Source organism: Bidens hawaiensis, unplaced genomic scaffold (genome assembly GCF_021521415.1).
Source record: "Bidens hawaiensis isolate Kalapana, Puna unplaced genomic scaffold, B.hawaiensis_p1.1 tig00087381_1, whole genome shotgun sequence".
Lineage (NCBI taxonomy): Eukaryota > Viridiplantae > Streptophyta > Magnoliopsida > Asterales > Asteraceae > Bidens > Bidens hawaiensis.
Window position 1 is genome coordinate 13,385 of NW_027504276.1, and position 6,692 is coordinate 20,076.

The window sequence follows — 6,692 nt, forward strand, 5'->3', positions numbered from 1 at the left end:
ATTCCCTGCGGGTGCTAAGTATGTGAAGGGTTTTGCCTTGACACTGTACCCGCATCCGTCTGACGGTTACTTGGTTGCCAAGTTATTCTTGGCTTCAATTCCCTGCGGGTGCTAGGTATGTGAAGGGTTTTGCCTTAACACTGTACCCGCATCCGTCTTACGGTTACTTGGTTGCCAAGGTAAGGGGTATTTTCCCGCTTACTTTTGAATCTTTTTGAATTTTGAATTTTGAAATTCGAAGAGTTGGTGAAAGGATAAGAACAGTCCAAACCTCTGAAACGTCGTGCGACGGTTTCTTCTGACTGTGTCAGGACGTGCAGGAAGTTATGGTGACGTGACAGTACATGGTCATTCCAGACGCTTTTTCAGGCGCGTGGGCGCGATTTTTCGGGCGCGTGGCCGCGAAATTAATGGTATGCGTCCTGTCAACAGCTGTTGCCAGCTTGCTTTTTGCCACGTGTCATAGTTTCATTGCACCTTCGTTTTCTCTCTCTTCCGCATTAATTTCATCGCATTAATTGCGATTAGTATATAAAGGGGGAGAGGGTTCTTTGTAATCCACACTTTCACTCTTCTCTTCATCTTCTTTGCGATTTCCGGCGAATACTAACCTTTTCAGGCAAGCATTCTCCCGAAATCGTTTTCTTCTTCTTTTACAAGATGTCTCGTGATCTCGAATCTACGGCTGATGATAAGAGTACTGCTGGCGAGTGCCAGTGTGCTCTGCCTGGCGACCTGTATCGGTACGTCGTCAGGAAGTTCATGCTCGAGTCTCTCGAGCCTGAGTTTCCTGAACCCCACCAGACGGTGTACGATGCCCCCAGAGGCAAGATCGGGGTTTATGCTGCATTCTTTGTCTATGGGAATCTTAGGTTCCCATTGACAAAGTTTGTTTACCGTGTCCTTGAGAGGCACGGTGTTCATTTGACCCTACAGGTGCGTAGGGTTCTTTTGGCCCATTTATATATATTTTTTCTTTATCATCTTTTCCTAACTGCTTTATGTTTTTTGCAGTGTCGGATTCCAATGAAGTGTATGTTCCACGATGGAACATTCGCCGAGGAACAACCCTTCGCACCCCTGTGGAGTGCGTGGAGTGGGCTCGTCACGCTGCTCCTAGTGGTGCGTTGGGAGAAGCCATGGCTAGCTACCAGGAGGGTAGGCTAAGCAATGAGCTTCGGGTTCTCCTGGCCCGGATGCAGCCGCGCGTCGAGCTGCTTTGTCGTGAAAACGACAAGTTAAAAGCAGCTCGCCTTCAGGAAGTAGCTCAGGCGCGGGCTGTCCGGGAGGAGAATAGGAGGCTTTCCGCCGCGGCGGCGGAGAAGGAGAAGGCGTTCAAGGCCCTTGAAGTCGAGGTTCAGGCCCGTCTCGAGGCTCGCTCCAAGGCTGCCCAAGCTGTTAATGAACAGCTTCGGCTGGCTGAGGAGACTGCTAGGAACGCGACTGAAAGGGCCACCAAGGCTGAAGCTGTTGCCGAGCCTCTACGCGTGGAGAATGAAGAGCTTAAAGCCAAATTAGAGGCTCTCCAGCAGGCTCATGATGCTTTGGCGATGGAGGACGCGAAGAAGCTTCAAGAGATCCTGGACCAGAGGGGCGTGCTTGACCACACTGAGCGGAAGCTAAAGGGCGTCGAAGAGGCTGCTGCAAAGGAAGTGTTGCTTGCCAACCTTAATAAAAGTGAAGCCGAACGCGCCTGTACCCAAGCTCAAGCCGCCCTCCAAGAAGCTCTGGTTGCCAAGGAATGGCTTCTTCGAGAAGCGTTGTCTCGGGTAAGTCTAGCTTCATGTCTTCACGCTTTTCTTTATAAATAGAAAAGGTTCTGATACTTGTATTTTTTCTTTGTAGGTTGTGCATCGGGTCTTCTCAGAGACGTCTTATGACGATGCTATGAGCGCAGCCCTCAACGCTTCTCATGAGGATGGGGAAAAGGCCGGCTTCCTGCTTGGTCTAGGGTTCTTTGAGAAAGGCATCCCGCCTTCCAACTTCCCTTTGTACGATGTGGATACTGAAACTATTTACGACCAAGCAGTGAACCAGTATGCCGCCTTCTCGCATCCTGTGGTGGAGAAGGTGAACGAAGTCGCTGCTGCTGATGATGGGCTAGCTATTCTTAAAGCCTTCCTTGAACCACCACGCTCTACTGATGGAGCGGGTCCAAGTGGAAGTGGTCCTGAAGCTTGATTCTGAAGATCCCTTTCCACCATTAGCATAGATTTTTGCTTTTGTATAGCTTTGTAATATTTGAATTTGATGAAATAAAGATTGTGTTTGTTCTTTGCCTTGTTTATTTTACGCATGTTTTCATCTAACTTAGTAATTTCTTTAGTACTTAGATAAGTTAACTTTTTAACGTGGTAAATTATAAGTTTGTTTCGCTTCCTCTTTCATGATTGTGCGGGTATGACCGTCACTTACACTTAGTAGGATGGCTTAACTTTACTTATATCTGACCTGCGTGGAAGTTTTCCTCATCTTTTCTGAGGATAAGTTAACCTTTGAACGTGGTAGATAATAGGTGTGAAGTTTTGCTTCCTCTTTCGTGATTGTGCGGGTAGGACCGTCACTTGCACTTAGTAGGATGGCTAAACTTTACCCGTATCTGACCTGCGTGTAGGTTTTCCTCGTCCTTTTTTGAAATTTCTAAGTGTTTAGGATAAGTTAACCTTTGAACGTGGTAGATATGTTGAAGTTTTGCTTCCTTGCTCGTGATTGTGCGGGTAAGACCGTCACTTGCACTTACAAGGATGGCTAAATTTTACCTACATCTGACCTGCGTGTAGGTTTTCCTTATTTTTAGCGTTGTGTTTATGCGGGTTTTGCCGCCTTCCACACGTAACGACTTACTTCTTCCCCCATTTATGCGGTGAATACCGGCACCAGTGTGGGAAGTTCATAAGTATAAAGGTAAGGCTATCAACACATTGTGAAAGGAGAATCATTTCCATTAGAAGTGGCTCTAGGCCTTTTCTTTACAAGTTTGGAATTGATCTACATATAACATTTGCGTAATTGAGGTTCGTTCCATGTTCTTGGGATGGGAGTGCCATCAAGCCTTTCGAGCCGGTATGCGCCCTTTCCCAGGACTTCTTTGATAATGTATGGCCCTTCCCAGACCGGGGCCAGCTTTCCTGGGCGTTCTTGGTTCGAAGCCTCGTTGTTACGCAGTATGTAGTCTCCTACATTGAAGTTGCAGAGTTTTACCCGCGTGTTGTAGTACTTTTGCATTTGTCGCTTGTAGTTCTCTTCACGCACTGCGGCTAAGTCTCTGCGTTCCTCGGTTAGCATAAGGTCCAACCGTCTTTCCGCATCATTGTCTTCTGGCTGAATCAAGACCCTTGGTGAGGGTAAACCAATTTCGACCGGGACCATGGCTTCAGTGCCATAAGTGAGGCTGAACGGGGTTTCTCCCGTACAGGCCTTCTTCAGCGTTCTGTTTGCCCAAAGGACGTGCGGAAGCTCGTCCACCCAGCCGGATCTGTGTTCCAAGAGTCTTTTCTTTATGCCTTCGACGATGCTCTTATTTGCTCTTTCCACCTCACCATTACCTTGCGGGTGTGCCACTGAGGTAAAGGTGTGGGTGATTTGAAGTTCTTTCAGCCACTGTTGTAGCTTCTTGTCAGCAAAGTTGGTGCCGTTATCGCTCACCAAATTCTGTGGAAGTCCAAAACGACAAATAATAAATTCCCAAATAAATTTTTTGATATGTTTCGCGGTTGTTTGGGCTAAAGGTTTTGCTTCTATCCACTTGGTGAAGTAGTCGATGGCTACCACTAGGAACTGAACATTTCCTGCTGCTGTAGGAAATGGGCCTGTCACATCGATGGCCCACTTCTGAAATGGCCATGAAGAAGTGACTGGAACAAGTTCATTCTTCGGGCGGTGCGTGTTGGGTGCGTAAAGCTGGCAAGACCTGCATTTTCTGATGTATGCCAGTGCATCCGTATGCATCCCCGGCCAAAAGTATCCCGCGTTGTTTAGCTTAGCTACAACAGCGCGGGGACCTGCGTGTACTCCACAGATGCCTTCATGTACTTCCCTTAGGAGGTAGTCAGCATCTTGGTTGTCCACGCATCTTAAGAGTGGGCCAAGAAAGTTACGTCTGTAAAGGATGTCATCGATCAGTTGATAATTCAGTGCTTTACAGCGTAGTTTTCTTGCCTGTGTTTTGGACTCCGGTAGTGTACCTGCCGCAAGGTATTTTATTATTGGTGTCATCCACGTTTCCGTGCCGGTTTGGATGACACAAATTTCCTTGTGCGGGACCGAAGGTGTCTCGAGGAGTTCAATGCGGATATCCTTTCCTAAGTGGGTGAAGGCTAATGATGCAAGCTTGCTTAACGCATCCGCAGATTTGTTTTCACTTCGCTTGACGTGTATGACTTTGCAGTCATTGAAATCGCGCATAAGGGATTTTGCTTGTGCGAGGTACAGGGCCATTGTGTCGTTCACGGCCGTGTACGCCCCGTTGATTTGATTAGCTACTAACATGGAATCCAAGTGGGCTTCCAGGTTTTTCACTCCCATCTTACGCGCAATTCTCAGCCCAGCTAAGAATGCCTCATACTCGGCTTCGTTATTCGTACTTGGAAAATTCAGTCGAATAGCGTAAGTGTATTCTTGGCCCGCTGGGTTGGTTAGCTTTAGCCCTGCGCCTGAACCCTCGTTATTGGCTGCCCCATCAGTGTAGAGTCGCCAGACATCATTGATGTCTTGTGCTGGAGAGGGTTGAGCCTCTTCCTGGCACTCTTTTTCCCGCGATGCAGGCACTTCTGCAATAAAGTCGGCCAGAACCTGGCCTTTTATGGCTGGTCTTGGCTTATACTTTATCGCGTATTCTCCCAACTCAATTGCCCATTTGGCTAGGCGTCCCGATAACTCGGGTTTGCCTAGAACGTTTGCAAGTTTGAAGTTGGAGAGAATGGTGATTGGGTGACCCTGGAAATATCGTCTTAACCGGCGTGAAGCGTGTATAAGTGCTAAGACTAATTTTTCGAGGGTAGAGTACCGGGTTTCTACGTCTGTTAGGATACGGCTGACATAATAGATTGGCATCTGGATGCCTTTTCGCTCTACTAGCAGGACTGCCCCGGTTGCTCTATCAGTTGCGGAAAGGTATAGGATTAACTCCTCTCCCGCTTCTGGTGCTGTGAGTGTTGGGAGTTCGATCAAGCGTGACCGAATCTCCTGAAAAGCTACTTCCGCTTCTGGTGTCCAGCGGAAGTGCGTTTTCTTCAAACAGTTTCTCAACGTTGACACGAAGGGAAACGACTTATCCGCGTGGTTTGCCAAAAAGCGATTAAGTGCCACTAGTCGTCCATTCAGTGTCTGAGCCTGTTTGATGGTAGTAGGTGATTCCATTTTGATAATGGCTTCGACCTTTTCAGGGTTCGCTCTGAAGCCATCTTTAGTGACGATGACCCCCAAGAACTTCCCTTCTTCCATTCCAAAGGCACACTTGCTCGGGTTGAGCTTCATGTTTATCTTCCTGAGCGTATTGAAAGTTTCTTCGATGTCTTTCAACATCGCTTCTGGGTCAGGGCTTTTGATGACCAAGTCATCCATGTAGACTTCCAAGTTCCTCCCAATTTGGGTATGAAACTGGTTATCCATCAGGCGTTGGTATGTGGACCCGGCATTCTTAAGTCCGAATGGCATCATTTGGTAACAAAATGTGCCATCGGGCGTCCGAAAAGCGGTTTTGTCCTGATCATCAACGGCCATGTGGATCTGATGGTACCCCTTATACGCGTCCAGGAAGCATTTAAGGCGGAATGGTGCCAACGAGTCCACCTTAAGATTAATTTCAGGTAACGGATAACAATCTTTGGGGCATGCTTTGTTCAAGTCTTTGAAATCTATGCACATGCGCCATTGTTTGTTATTCTTCGGTACCATAACGGGATTTGCAACCCAAGTTTGATATCTACTAACGCGTACGATGCCTGCGTCAAGGAGTTCCTTGACTTGGGTTCTACACGCGTTAGTTTGTTCTGGCCCCATTACTCTGCGCTTTTGTACGATCGGCGTGACAGCCGGATCGCATTTGAGCTTATGCTCTGCCTTACTCCGGGGTACACCAGTCATGTCAGCTGGTGTCCACGCGAAGATGTCGGCGTTCCTTTGTAATAAGCGCTTAAGTAAGGTGCGTGTGGGATCAACAATTGTTGGGCCAATGGAGACGGCCTGGTCCGGGTACTTGCCGTTGAAGGCCCATCTTTCTGGTTCGGTGATGGTTGGTTTAGCCATCTTTGGTTTGGGTTTAGATGAGACAGATGCGATGCATACCTGGGGAATGCCGGTGATCATCGCTACACCCTCAGCTGTTGGCCATCCCATCATGCCGTGGACTGAGGATACCACGGCGTTGAATCTTGCCATCCCGTCTCTCCCAAAGAGAATGTCGTATGTGTGGTGTGGCTTCCTCATCACGACAAAGTCCACATCTTCTGTGCGGGAGTGTTTCCCATCTGTAAGAGTGACGGGGAAAGATAGGATACCCAGGGGGGTGTTTGTGCTGCCATCAAACCCTTCCATCGAGGCGCAGATCGTTTCCAGGCGTTCTTTGTCTTCGTCATCTAGCTTGTCGAAGAACTGCCTGTACATCACCGTTGACGAGGCGCCGTTGTCAGCAAGAGTGCGAGAAGTGATGTAGTTCCCCAGCTGGCTTTTGATGACGATAGGGCCTTCTTTGC